Source organism: Rattus norvegicus, chromosome 6 (genome assembly GCF_036323735.1).
Source record: "Rattus norvegicus strain BN/NHsdMcwi chromosome 6, GRCr8, whole genome shotgun sequence".
NCBI lineage: Eukaryota > Metazoa > Chordata > Mammalia > Rodentia > Muridae > Rattus > Rattus norvegicus.
This window is the reverse complement of record NC_086024.1, coordinates 21161431-21177025: the sequence shown is the minus strand read 5'-3', so window position 1 is coordinate 21177025 and position 15595 is coordinate 21161431. Positions and strand designations below refer to the sequence as shown.

General features: G+C 37.9%; 1 protein-coding gene across 26 annotated transcripts in view; it reads left to right on the top strand.

The window, feature by feature from the left end:
* Nucleotides 1–15595, top strand: part of Rmdn2 (regulator of microtubule dynamics 2) — a 93839-nt gene that overhangs the window by 18196 nt on the left and 60048 nt on the right. The gene's annotated exons all lie outside the window — the stretch shown is intronic.

Sequence of the window (15595 nt, the reverse complement as noted above, 5' to 3'; positions counted from 1 at the left end):
GGGGAGGCCAGACGTCAACCTCTAGGATATAGTTCTCTCTACCATGTAGGTTCCAGATATCAAATTCATGTCGTCAGGCTTGGTGGCCAATGCCTTTATCTATCAAGTCATCTCAATAGCCCATAACCCAGAAATGTTGCTTAATAACTTAATTATATACCTATATGTGCACAAATCTGGTATGCTAAGGAATCATGAAATCAAATAAAAAGTATATATAATTGGCCTCTCAAAACTATATTTAAAAAATATTTTTCTTAATCTTTTCCAGTAGGCAAAAGTTATATAAGTACTCTCAAAAAAAAGATGAGTGGAGAGACAATGTAATCAACTAAAAAGCACTTATTTCAGTGTAATTAGACTTTGTTCATAAAAGGATACTTATGTTATTTTCAGTTGCTTATCATATTAAAATGAAACCCTAATTCCCATCATTGGGCTGTAATGTTATTTTTACATACAAGGCTTTCTATTCATCTTAAATATTAAAATTCCTTTTAATTTTAAATTTATTACTTGCAAAGAATGTGAAGGGCATCATTATAAGTATTTTGAGGTGTGCAGTTCAGAAACATTAAGTATCCACACTGTCACAGAGCTGACACCACCTTCATTCCACAGCTCTCTTCAGATTGGAAAACTGAAGCTTTATAGCTAATAAGGAATAACTCTCTAGTTCTTTCTTCCCCGTTTCCCTGTCCACTAGCCTTTAACCGTCTGCGGTTTTGACTGGCTCGCATAAGTAGAATTGTTAGTATTTGTCTCTTCCAACTGTCTCATTTCACTTGGAATTATGTTGCCAAAGGTTTGTGTAGCATATACCAAAACATTTCTTATTTCATAAGGCTGAAGAACATCCCATTTTATGTGTGAGTCACATCTTACCTAGTCATTCATCTACAGATGGATAACTTTGGCTTCTGTGTTTAACTCTACTGTGAACATGGGTGCGAATGCCTCTTTGAGATGCTAGTTTTTAATATCTTATTAGCATATATCAATTATACATAATAATGGGTTTCATCGAGACACTTTTATATATGTACACGGAGTATTTCAATCCTATACCCTTACCTTCTCATTTCCCTCTCATCTCTCTGATTCCTTTTTCTCAGCTAGTTCCCCAAGTCTATTTCATGTTCTTTTATTCTAATGACCCAGTCAGTTTCGTCATGGTTAGTATAGGAAAATGAGGAAGATTTCTTTCCGGCAGTATGGACACAGTACCAGTGGCTACCCCACTGAAGGAAACATTAACACTATATAGATTCTCAGAGAGGGACAGGTTCTCAAGAACTCCTCCCTACTCTGTGACAGGATATTGGCAGGCACACAGTACAGACACAGGTCTGGTATAGGTCTTGTATAGCTTCTGTAAATTTGAGAGTACACTAGCATGCCATGACTGATAGTCAGAATTCTACCCCGTACAGCCCACCTTCAGCTCTTACGTTCTTTCAACCCCTTTTGTGAGATTTCCAGAACATTGCAGGGTATAATACAGACACCCTGCTCACTGATGAGCAGTCAGCAGTCACTAATTCTCAACACTCTAACAGCTGTGAGTCTCTGAAGTTGCTGCTGCCCTCTGCAAAACGATCAAAGCTGACGGTACCACTAACCATTGACATAAACATGGTTATTCAGAGGGTAGTTTGACAGCCATGTCATATCCAGTTAGCAAAATGACAGTAGTAGCCTCCTCACTAGGGACTGTGACCTTCCCAACCATGGGCGTTTGGCTGGCTTTATAGTACCAGATGTGACTTCCCTCCCGTGGAGCAGGCTTCAAATCCAGTTAGAAAGCTGGTTGGTTAACTTCCTAACAGAGTTACCGTCATTATTGCACTAGTGGGTAGATCTTGCCAATTGCACTGAAGAGTTCATAGCAGTGTAAAATTATGAATGGCACTTGTCTACCAGCATCTGCATAGCACTTCCTGGTAATTTGAGGGATAGTCAGGCCAGAGGAAGCTTCCAGCTCAGTTCCAGAATGATTTCTTTGTCATATGTCCAGGGCATGTGACAAGACATTACTTTAAATTGTTTTTGAGTCTATACCAAATGTGTAGACCCTAGTGAAATCTGATTTTTAATTTTTTAAAAATTTTAATTTTCTTGGATATTTTATGTATTTACATTTCAAATGTCATCCCCCTTCCCCCTCCTTCTATGAGGATGCTCCCACTTCTACCCACCTACTCCAACCTCAATGCCCTGGCATTACCCTACATTGGGGAAGCAAACCTTCACAGGACCAAGGACTTTTCCTCCTATTGATGCTGGACAATGCTGTCCTCTGCCAAATATGTGGCTGGAGTCATGGGTCCCTCCATGTGTACTCATTGGTTGGTGGTTTAGTCCCTGGGAGCTCTGGGGGGGGGGGGGAGTCTGGTTGGTTGATATTGTTGTTCTTCCTATGGGGTTGCAAACCCCTTCAGCTCCTTTAGTTCTTTCTCTAATTCCTCCATTGGAGTCCCCTTGTTCAGTCCAATAGTTAACTGAAACCATTCTTATCTATGTCAGCAGGGCTCTGGCAGAGCCTCTCAGGAGACACTCAGCAAACATTTCTTGACCTCAGCCGTAGTGACTGGTTTTGGTGGCAGCATATGGGATGGATTCCCAGGAGGGGCAGCCTCTGGATGACCTTTTCTTCAGTCCCTGCTCCACTTTGTCCCTGTATTTCCTCCCATGAGTATTTTGTTCTCCCTTCTAAGAAGAAATGAAGCATCAACGTTTTGGTCTTCCTTCTTCTTGGACTTCATATGATCTGTGATTTTTTTCCTTAGGTTATTCCAAGCTTCTGGGCTAATATCCATTTATCTGTGAGTACATACCATGTGTGTTCTTTTGTGATTGGGTGACCTCACTCAGGATGATATTTTCTAGTTCCACCCATTTGCCTAAGAATTTCTTGTAGTCATTGTTTTTAAAAGCTGAGTAGTACTGCATTGTGTAAATGTAACACATTTTCTGTATCCATTCCTCTGTTGAAGGGCATCTGGGTTCTTTCCAGCTTCTGCTATTATAAATAAGGCTTCTATGAACACAGTAGAGCATGTGTCTTGTTATATGTTGGAGCATCTTGTGGGTATATGCCCAAGAGAGGTATAGCTGGATCCTCAGGCAGTTCAATGTCCAATTTTCTGAGGAACCTCCAGACTGATTTCCAGAATGGTTGTACCAGTCTGCATTCCCACCAACAATGGAGGAGTGTTCCTCTTTCTCCACATCCTCTCCAGCACTTGTTGTCATCTGAGTTTTTGATCTTAACCTCTGGTTGTTGTGAGGTGGTATTTCAGGGTTGTTTTGATTTGCATTTCCCTGATGACTAAGGATCTTGAACACTTCATTAGGTGTTTCTCAGCCATTCAGGATTCCTCAGTTGAGAATTCTTTCTTTAGCCCTGTATCCCATTTCTAATAGGATTATTTGATTCTCTGGAGTTTAACTTCTTGAGTTCTTTGTATATATTAGATATTAGCCCTCTATTGGATGGAGGATTGGTAAAGATATTTTCCCAATCTGTTGGTTGCTGTTTTGTCCTAATGACAGTGTTCTTTGCCTTACAGAAGCTTTGCAATTTTATGAGATCCCATTTGTCTATTATTTATCTTAGAGCATAAGTTATTGGTGTTCTGTTCAGGAAACTTTCCCCTGTGCCTATGGGTTCGAGGCTCTTCCCCCCTTTTTCTTCTATTAGTTTGAGTGTATCTGGTTTTATGAGGAGGTCTTTGATGCACTTGGACTTGATCTTTGTGCAAGGAGGTAAGAATGGGTCGATTTGCATTCTTCTAAATGCTGACGTCTAATTGAACCAGCAGCATTTGTTGAAAATGACCCCCCCCCCATTGGATAGTTTTAACCACTTTGTCAAAGATCAAGAGACCATAGATGTGTGGGTTCATTTCTGGGTCTTCAGTTCTATTCCACTGATCTACCTGCCTGTCTCTGTACCAAGACTATGCAGTTTTTTTATCATGATTGCTCTGTAATACAGCTTAAGGTCAGGGATGGTGATTCCCCCAGAAGTTCTTTTATTGTTGAGAATAGTTTTCACTATCTTGGACTTTTTTGCTTTTCCAAATGAATCTGCAAATTGCTCTTTCTAATTCTATGAAGAATTGAGTTGGAATTTTGATTGGGATTGGTGAATCTGTAGATTGCTTTCAGCAAGATGGCAATTTTTACTATATTAATCCTGCCAATCCATGAGCATGGGAGACCTTTCCATCTTCTGAGATTTTTGATTTCTTTCTTCAGATACTTGAAGTTCTTGTCATTCAGATCTTTAATTTCCTTGGTTAGAGTCACACTGAGGTATTTTATATTATTTGTGACTGTTGTGAAGGGTATCATTTCCCTAATTTCTTTCTCAGCCCATTTATCCTTTAAGTAGAGAAAGGCTACTGATTTGTTTGAATTATTTTTATATCCAGCCACTTTGCTGAAGTTGTTTATCAGTTGTATGAGTTCTTGATGGAATTTTTGCGCTCACATAAGTATACCATCATATCATCTGCAAATAGTGATATTTTGACTTCTTCCTTTCCAATTTGTATCCCTTCGACCTCTTTTTGTTGTCTAATTGCTCTGGCTAGGACTTCAAGAACTATATTGAATAAGTAGGGAGAGAGTGGGCAGCCTTGTCTAGTCCCTGATTTTAGTGGGATTGCTTCAAGTTTCTCTCCATTTAGTTTGATGTTGGCTACTAGTTTTCTGTATATGGCTCTTACTATGTTTAGGTGTGGGCCTTGAATTCCTGATCTTTCCAAGACATTTATCATGAAGGGGTGTTGAATTTTGTCAAATGCTTTCCCAGCATCTAATGAGATGATTATGTGGCTTTTACCTTGAGTTTGTTTATATAGTGGATTACATTGATGGATTTCCTTTGTTGAACCATCCTTGTATCCCTAAGATGAAGCCTACTTGCTCATGGTGAACGATCATTTTGATATGTTCTTGGATTCAGTTTGCAAGAATTTTATTGAGTATTTTTGCATCTATATTCACAAGAAAAAATGGTCTGAGTTCTCTTTCTTTGTAGGGTCTTTGTGTGGTTTAGGTATAAGCATACTTGTGGCTTCAAAGAACAGATTGGGTAGTATTCCTTCTGTTACTATTTTGTGGAATAGTTTGAACAGTATTGGTATTAGGTCTTCTTTGAAGGTCTGATAGAATGCTGCACTAAACCCATCTGGTCCTGGGCTTTTCTTGTTTGGGAGAGTTTCAATGACTGCTTCTGTTTCTTTAGGGGTTATGGGACTGTTTAGATGATTTATCTGACCCTGATTTAACTTTGGTACCTGGTATCTGTCTAGAAAATTGTCTCTATATTTCTCTAAATTTCCTCTATATTTTCCAGTTTTGTTGAATATAGGCTTTTGTAGTAAAATCTGATGATTTTTTGAATTTCCTCAGTTTCTGTTGTTATGATTCCTTTTTCGTTTCTGATTTTTTTTTTATTTGGATACTGTCTCTGTGCCCTCTGGTTAGGCTGGCTAAGGTTTATCTATCTTGTTGATTTCTCAAAGAACCAGCTCCTGGCTCTGTTGATTATTTGTATAGTTCTTTTTGTTTCTTCTTGGTTGATATCAGCTCTGAGTTTATTTCCTGCCATCTATTCCTCTTGGATGAATTTGTTTCCTTTTGTTCTAGAGCTTTCAGCTGTGCTGCCAAGCTCTTAGTGTATGCTCTCTCCAATTTCTTTTTGGAGGCACTCAAAAGGTATGAGATTTCCTCTTAGCACTGCTTTCCTTGTATCCCATAAGTTTGGGTATGTTGTGCCTTCATTTTCATTAAATTCTAAAAAGTTTTTCATTTTTTTCTTTATTTCTTCCTTGACCAAGTTGTCATTGAGTAGAGCATTGTTCAGCATCTAAGAGTATGTGGGCTTTCTGTTATTTTTGTTCTTATTGAAGACCAATCTTAGTCTATGGTGATCTGATAGAATGCAGGGGATTATTTCAATCTCCTTATATCTATCTACTGAGGCCTGTTTTGTGACCAATTATATGGTCTATTTTTGAGAAGGTACCAGGAGGTGCTGAGAAGAAGATATATTCTTTTCTTTTAGGATGAAATTTTCTATAGATGTCTGTTAAATCCATTTGGTTCATACTTCTGTTAGCTTCTCTGTGTCTGTTTAGTGTCTGTTTCCATGATCTGTTTATTGATGAGAGTTGGGTGTTGAAGTCTCCCACTATTATTGGGTGAGGTGCAATGTGTGCTTTGAGCTTTAGTAAGGTTTCATTTATGAATGTAGGGGCCCTTGCATACATATTCAGGACTAAGAGTTCATCTTGCTGTATTTTTCCTTTGATGAGTATGAAGTGTCCTTCCTTATCTTTTTTGAAAACTTTTTGTTGAAAGTTGATTTTATTCAATATTAGAATGGCTACTCCAGCTTATTTCTTGGAATCATTTGCTTGGAAATTTTTTTCCCAGCCTTTTACTTGTACGTAGTGTCTGTCTTTGTCACTGTGGTGTGTTTCCTGCATGCAGCAAAATGTGCATTGAGTCTGTTCATCTATGTCCTTTTATTGGGGAATTGAGTCCATTGATGTTAACATATATTAAGGAATAGTGATTTTTTTCCTGTTGTGTTGTTAGAGACGGAATTATGTTTGTGTGGCTCTCTCCTTTTAAGTTTTTTGCAAGAAGATTACTTTCTTGCTTTTTCTAGGGTGTAGTTTCCCTCCTTGTATTGGAGTTTTCTATCTATTATCCTTTATAGGGCTGGATTTGGGGAAAAATATTGTGTAAGTTTGGTTTTGTCATGGAATATCTTGATTTCTCCATCTATAGTAATTGAGAGGTTTGCTGGATATAATAGCCTGGGCTGGCATTTGTGTTCTCTTAGGGTCTGTATGACATCTGTCCAGATCTTCTAGCTTTCACAGTCTCTGTTAAGAAGTCTGGTGTAATTCTAAACTCTTTTTTTTTCTTTCTTTATTTTCTTTTTTTTGGAGCTGGGGACCGAACCCAGGGCCTTGTGCTTGCTAGGCAAGCGCTCTACCACTGAGCTAAATCCCGTGTAATTCTAATAGGTCTGCCTTTATATGTTACTTGACCTTTTTCCCTTACTGCTTTTAATATCCTTTCTTTGTTTTGTGTATTTAGTGTTTTGACCATTATTTGACTGGAGGAATTTCATTTCTGGTCCAATCTGTTTGGAGTTCTGTAAGCTTCTTATATGTTCATAGTCATCTCTTTCTTTAGGTTAGGGAAGTTTTCTTCTATAATTTTGTTGAAGATATTTACTGCCCCTTTAAGTTGGGAGTCTTCACTCTCTTCTATACCTATTATTCTTAGGTTTGGCCTTCCCATTGTGTCCTGGATTTCCTGGACATTTTGGGTTAGAAGCTTTTTTCATTTTGCATTTTTCTTTGACTATCGTGTCAATGTTTTTCTATGGTATCTTCTGCCCCTGAAGTTCTTTCTCTCTTCTATCTCTTGTATTCTGTTGGAGATGCTTGTGTCTATGACTCCTGATCTCTTTCCTAAGTTTTCTATCTCCAGGGTTGTCTCCCTTTGTGATTTCTTTATTGTTTCTCTTTCTATTTTTAGATCCTGGATGGCCTTGTTCAATTTCTTCACCTGTTTGGTTGTGTTTTCCTGTAATTCTTTAAGGGATTTTTGTGTTTCCTTTCTATGGGCTTCTACGTGTTTACCTGCATTCTCTTGTATTTCTTTAAGGGAATTATTTATGTCCTTCTTAAGTCCTCTATCATTGTCATGAGATGTGATTTTAAGTCCAAATCTTGTTTTCTGGTGTGTTGGGATATCCAGTGTTTGCTGTGGTGGGAGAACCGAGCTCTGATGATGCCGAGTAGCCTTGGTTTCTGTTGCTTAAGGTTGTTGTGGTTGCCTCTTGCCTTCTGGTTACCTCTGATGTTAGTTGGTCTTGCTGTCCAAATGTAGCTTATCCCTCCTGTGGGCCTGTAAGCCTATGAGCCTGTGATTTTTGGAGTGAGAGTTCTCCTGGCAGACCAGTTCTCTGCTGGCAGGTTTTGGGTCCAAGAGCTGTGGAACAGTCCCAGCTCTGAGCACAGCTGATTTTTAATATTTTAAGGAACTATTTTAGTGTTTTCTGCAATATCTGCACTAATTTTGCATTCATACCAGAAAGGCATGGGATTTTTTTTTATTTCCTTGATTTGTCATCATCTATTAGTTTTGTTTTGTTTAATGGGTGTAAATGATATTTCATTTGAGTTTGATCACCTTTTGATGTGATTTTCTTTGAAGAAAGTTTTTTCAAATCCCTTGTTCTTTAAAAAAATCAGATTATCCATTCTGTTATTGTTGCTCTTTTAGGAATTTCTTGTGTATTGGGGATATTAAACCCTTATCAGAGATATGAGTCACAAATATTTCCTCCACATATCTGAGTTGAATCTTTACTTTCCTAGTTGTGTTTGGGTATTGTAACCAGGAAATTATTAATTCACTGGCATGATGCTATTGTCTTATGTTTCCTTCTAAGGGTTATATAGTTTAGTTTTGCAATTAGGTCTTTGGTATGTTTTGGTGTTATTTTTTGACTATAATGCTGATTAAGGATCTCAGGATACAGTATTTTAAATATGTATTTACCAGTTTCTTTGTGTATGAAACCTAGCTTGTTAGATGGATGCCGACATCAGAACTTTGGACCTCATGATCAGATAGCAAGATGATCATCTTAACTGCTGGTCATCGCTCTAGCAGCAAAGGACATATCATCACAACTATTCTTTTGCATGTAGAAATACAGTTTTCCCAGCATTACTTATTAATGATGCTGTTCTTTCTCCATCACTATGGTCTTGGTGTATGCCTAGCGGTAGAGTAGCTGTGTTACACAGCAGTTCTAACTTTAATTTGAGGAGCCTTCAAACTGATTTGCATAATATCTGTATGAATTTGTGTTTCACCAGCAGTGAATGAACTCCTCTGTCCCACGTCCTCTACAGACTTCATTCAGGTTTCTTGATTACAGCCATATTGATTAGGGTGACATGGTATCTCAAAGCAACTTTAATTTGCATTTCTTTGATGACTACAGATGCTTTGCACTCTTTAAAATTGTATACATTAGGTGATAAGGAAGGAAAAAATTCAGGCAAGACAAATGGTCACTCAAGAGGATATAAAAATGATTGTTTTGTTGTCTCATGGTGTCATGGTATTGTTTTTCTTTTTGTGCTGGATAACTGAATACAAATATAGTTGAAAGTAAAGTGCAAGACAATGCGTGAAGTTCCACGGCTTCAGAACAGCTGTGCAGGAGTTCACGGAGGCACAGAGCTGAGCCAAGACACTGCTAGAGTGGCTGTCTCAGCCTAGCTCTGACAGTTTTATTCAAGTCCATTATAATCGGTGGCTTTATTTTAAAAGGATTAAAAGTAACATAGACTTGGACCTTTGTCAAAAATCATTTGACCATATACCCAATGTGTGTGTTTACTCCTGGTTCTATATTCTGTCCTGTTGGTGAAATAAGCGTGCTTTTATGCTGAGAGCACACTGCTTTAATTCTTCTGTCTTGTGGTAAGTTTGAATTGAGAAATATGAGGTCTCCAATATTGTTCACTTTTTCAAGATTGTTTTGGCCACCAGGTATTCCTTTAGATTTCAAGTGAATTTCAGGATAGATTTCTATATTCTCCAAGATTATTATTGATCTTTTGAGAAGGATCACACTGAATCTATAGACTATTTTGGAGTAGTACTCATATCTTAATATTAAACCTATAAACTTCTGAGGAATTTCTTTTTGATCCTTTTTTATACTCTTTGAACAACATGTTATAAGGATACATATCACCAGGCACAGTAGTTCATTCCTATAATTCCAGCTACTTGGAAAGCTAAGGCAGGAGGAGTCTACAGTTTGGAATCATGGTGCTTCATGCAAATCAAATGTGATGACTTCTTATGAATGAGGTTACCTAAGGAGGAGGGAACAAGCCTAAGTCAGAAATAGAGCAGATCAAACTCTTAAGACAGAAGTCATTAAACTGCTAAATCTTTATTTTATTCTTTGAAATGTTGTTAGAAATAGAATCAGTTTTTACTGTTTACCTTTTATATAGATCATTACCAATGCATAGGCCCACTGAATCTTGTTTACTGTTTATTAGATTCTAGGGTCCATGCCTGTGTGTTTGTGTGTGGCCTTGTATACACATATGTGCATGTGTGTGAGCATATGTATATATGTATATTATGATACGTGTGCATGTGCATATGTACTTGTGTGTATGTGTGTCCATGCTTGTGTGTGTGTGTGTGTGTGTGTGTTTTATTGGGTTTTGTTTCCATTTCAATACCTTTTATTTCTTCATCTTGCCTAATTGCTCTGGGCAACAGAGTGACATTGAAGTGAACTTGTGAAAGCAGGCAGTCTCATCCTCACTAACTGGTCTTAAGGAAAAGTTCTCAATCTTACATCACTGGGCATGGTACCATTGCATGTCTCAGATGTAATCTTTAGTACATTGAAGCAATTTTCTTCCATTTTTATCATAAAATGCTAAATTTTGCCAAGTACTTTGTTTCTTTGCATTGATGGAAATGATACTATGTTTTGTTGCTATAGTATATTGTATACTAAATATAGTATAGAGTATAGAAAGTATATATTATATAGTATATCCTATACTGTTTATTATATATAGCATATTATGATGATTTATTTTCATGTATTAAGTTATCCTTGCATCCGAGATAATAGATCCTACTCTGCTGTGGGCCATGGTCGTTTGTAATATGTGGTTAAATCCTGTTTGCTGGTACTTGAGAATGTTTGCCTAAATATTCATCAGAGATATTGGTCTGTAGTTTTCTTTTCTGGTAGAATCTTTGTCTGATGTTTCTGTCAGGGCAATGCTGACCTCATAGAATGCATCTGAGTTGTTTTTCTCACTTCAATTGTTGGGGCAGTGGACCGGTTCAAGAATACTGCTATTAATTCTGCTTTAAATGTGTGGTAGAGCTAGGCCTGGTTGCACATGCTTTTGATCCCATAACTCAAGAGGTAGAGGCAGGTGGACCACTGTGATTTCATTAAGGCCAGCCTGGTCTATAGGGAGTTTCAGATCAACTGTGGATGCACAGTGAGACCCTGTCTCAAACAAAACAAAGCATTGGGTAGCATGCAAGGAAGCCGTCTGGCCCTAGACTTTAGACTTGCTGGAAACTCCTGATGACTGATTCACAATCTGCTTGTTTGTTTTAAATGTTAAGAGTTTCCCTGCTTCAGTGTAGCACTTGTGTGTTTTGAGAAATGTGCCCACTTCATCTAGGTTATTTAATGTGTCCCCATCAACTCTGCTTATAATCCCATTTCTAGAACACCAGAAGTAATATCTCACTTCATTTTAGTGGACTCTTCCTTTTGTTTTCAGTCAGCCAAAGAATTACAAATTTTGTGGATCTTTCTAAAGAACACGTACTTTTTCTGTTGATATTTTTCTTCTGTCATTTTTCTAGTCTCTATTGTTTATTTCCATTCTACTCCCTATTGTGTTTTTGATTGTTTACTTTTGGTTTTTTGTTACTTTGGTGTTTTTGTCCATTGAGTTTGTTCTCTCTAATTTCCCATGCTTTCGTGCATTTAGATTGTTTTTCGGATCTTCTTTATTAATATAAGAATTTGTAGCTATGAATTTCCTTTTTGTCTTTGAGTTTCATTTTTTATTCAGATAGATCAGTTCAAGTCAAGGTCGGTGGTACCAGACTTCCAGCTCTGTCTGCTGAGCCTTCTTGGCCTTAGTGATGTATTGCCCAGGATAAATTTCCTTTTATCTCTGCTGCATTTATGGACTTTGGTATGCTTTCATTTGCACTCAACTTGATACCTCGTAGTGGTCCTTATGGTCTCATATTTGGCCTACTGGTTGTCTAAGAGTATGGAACAAGGAGATGGCTCAGTAAGTAAAGTGCTTGCCACACAAACATGAGCACCCAGCACCCAGGTAAAAAGCTGGTTGTGGTGAGCCCACACTTGCAATCCCAGCACTGGCAAAGCAGAGACAAAGAGTTCCTGGGAGCTTGCTAGCCATTAGCCTAGCCTAATCAGTGACCCCCTAGGTCCCAGTGAGAGACCTCTGTCAGCAAAACAAGGTGTGTCAGCAAGACGACTCAGTGGGTAGAAGCTCATGCCACCAAGCTTAACAACCCCGATTCTGAGTTCAGAACTACCTAACTGTGAAAGGAAGGCACCAGTTCCATAGAGCCTTCCTCTGACTTCCTCTTCATGCACACACATAATAACTGTAATTAACAAACTAAAAAATCCAAGGTGGGCCATCCTGAGGAATGACACCCAAATCTGTCTTTTGGGCTCCAAGTGTATGTACATACACACATATACCTGGATACACTTGTATGTACGTGCACACATGCACCCAGATACACATGTATGTACATGCACACATGCACCTGAATACACATGTATGTACATACACACATGTACCTGGATACCATGAATATACCCTGCCCCACCTCCGTACTCATATATACACAAAAAATATATTGTTAAATTTCTGAATATCCTTGGATTTTCAGTCTTCTTTCTGTTGGTTTCTGATTCCATTCTACTGTGATCAGAGAGAGAGGCTGTTGCAGATATGATGCTTGTATGAATCCCAAGAGACAGAAAAGACAGTTTATGCATCGCAAATATTTTTAAATTCATTAAGACTTATTTTGTGGTATAACATATGATATGTCTTGAAGAATGTTTATCCTGAGAAACATGTAGTCTGTTATTTTATGGAGGCCTTATTTGGCCCCTGGTCTACAGTAATGTCTAAATCATTTTTCAACCAATTTTCTTCCCGATATGCTATTGTTTCATTCATTACTAAAAGTAGGACATGAAGGTTGGGGATATAGCTTGATGGAAGAGCATTTGCATGACACGTGTGGGGCCCTGATTTCAGCACCTAGTGCTACAAGAAGAGATGAAGGACACTGATGTTCTTTCTACTACTCTTCTGTTACTTTCTCCTTCAATTCTGTCAAATGTTGCTTTATATATTCAGAAGCTCTGATGTCTTGTAATTTATTCCTAATAAATGATCATTTTGCTATACATATTGCTATTTATCTTCTTAAATTATTTATTTTTGAGATTATAATGTGATTACATCATTTCCCTCTTCTTTTGCCTCCCTCCGTACCTTTCTATATATTTCTCCTTCAAATTCATGGCCTCTTTTTTCATTAATTGTTCTCATATGCATATATGTGTATGTACATATTCATATACATGTATCTATTCCTATGTATAACCAGCTAAGCCCATATGATGTTACTTGCATGTATGTTTCAGGAGTGACCATTTTGGTGTTAGACAATCCCTAGGCAAGACTGTGTCCCACTCTCAGCATTCCTTAGTTGCCTGTAGTCTTTGTGTGGGGTTGAAGCCTCGTGGTCTTTCCCCATCTCCTTTGGCATGCCTGTTGTTGTTGTCCTTGGTTAACTCATGTTTAGATAGTCATGCTGGTGAGACTTGATGGGTACAGCAAATTCTCTAGTCCTCTGGCTCTCACAATCTTTTCAGCGCTTCTGCAACATTCCCTGTTCCTAAGGTACAAGAGCTGTTTTGTAGAAGAATCCATTGGGCAGTAGTGGCACTCACTCCTACCTTGATGGTAACCAGAAGCTCTCTAATTAGAATTAAGTGCTATTCAACAAAAGTGAAACCATGCCTAATATTGGAAACCATTCCAACCACCCAGGGCTAGTGAAGTCATGTGTCTTGGATCTTCTCTTGGAGAAGAACATACCACCATCTCTTTACTAAGCCAGCATAACCCTTAACTACACTCTAAATCTTTGTCCTCATGCTCGTAGATAAGGATAAGCCTCACCCCTCATCAAGGAGCCATCTTGTAATAGATGGAGACCATCACAGAAAACCATAACTAATCAAAATGCAGAGTTAAGTAACCCGGTTCCAGTGTTATTTAGTTTTTGTCACAGATTTTGACTTTAAGTCTATTGTATAGTTACCGTTAACCTATTTTTTTAGACACCATTCGCATGGAATATCTTTTTCCATCTATGATCTTTAACTTGTTTTATCTTTAGAGTTTTGTAAGCATCATATAATTGGATCCTGAATTTTTAAATCTATTTTGCATATATATATACATATATACATATGTATATATATATTGAGAAATAAATCTACTTACTTTTGATACAATAATTATGAATAGGAAAGAACTTATTGGTGCTATTTTTTCTGTGTGTTATAGTATTTTTGACACTCATTTCTTCAATTATGATATGTTATTTCTTTTTAAATAGATTTCTTTTTAAATAGATTCTTTGGATGGTTCTCTGTGGTTTCCAATGAAAAAACAATTGATTTTCAACTCGTCTAAATTTCAATTACATGCAAAAATTCTATTCCTTCTTAACTCTCCTGTTGTTGTCACAGTTTATATCTGTATTATATAAGCATTAATATATTTTCATAATTTTATACTTTTTTTAAATCCTGAATAAAAAGTAGAGTTTGTAAACAGAATTTTAATAATACTAGGTTTAGTATTTATTCATGTATTTACCTTTACTAAAAAAAAAACTTAACATTCTTTAATGTAGTTGTTGTTGTCGTCGTTGTTGCTGCTGCTGTTGTTGTTGCTGCTGTTGTTGTTGCTGTTGTTACTGTTGTTGCTGTTGCTGTTGTTGCTGTTGCTGTTGTTGTTGCTGTTGTTGTTGTTGCTGTTGTTGTTGTTGTTGTTGCTATTGTTGCTGTTGTTGCTGTTGCTGTTGTTGCTGTTGTTGCTGTTATTGCTGTTGTTGCCATTGTTGCTGTTGCTGTTGTTGCTGTTGCTGTTGTTGTTGCTGTTGTTGTTGTTGCTGTTGTTGCCATTGTTGCTGTTGCTGTTGTTGCTGTTGCTGTTGTTGTTGCTGTTGTTGTTGTTGCTGTTGTTGTTGTTGCTGTTGCCATTGTTGTTGCTGTTGTTGCTGTTGCTGTTGTTGTTGCTGTTGTTGTTGTTGCTATTGTTGCTGTTGTTGTTGCTGCTGTTGTTGCTGCTGTTGTTGTTGCTGTTGCTGCTGTTGTTGCTGTTGCTGTTGTTGTTGCTGCTGCTGTTGCTGTTGTTGCTGTTGCTGTTGTTGTTGCTGTTGTTGCTGTTGCTGTTGTTGCTGTTGCTGTTGTTGCTGTTGCTGTTGCTGTTGTTGCTGTTATTGCTGTTGTTGCTGTTGCTGTTGTTGCTGTTGTTGCCATTGTTGCTGTTGCTGTTGTTACTGTTGTTGCTGTTGTTGCTGTTGCCATTGTTGCTGTTGCTGTTGTTACTGTTGTTGCTGTTGCCATTGTTGCTGTTGCTGTTGTTACTGTTGTTGCTGTTATTGCTGTTATTGCTGTTGTTGCCATTGTTGCTGTTGTTGTTGCTGTTGCTTTGAGAATGCTCTGTAGCCTAGACTGTCAGGTGTGACCTTGCACTATGTCATCTAGGATCCTCCTGTTTCTGCCTCCTCCAAATTACAGGGATGTGTTGCCACAAGCAGTTTACGTAGAATAGGGAATTGAACCCAGGACTCCATGAGAGGTAGACAAGTACTGTACCAACTGAACAATATCCCC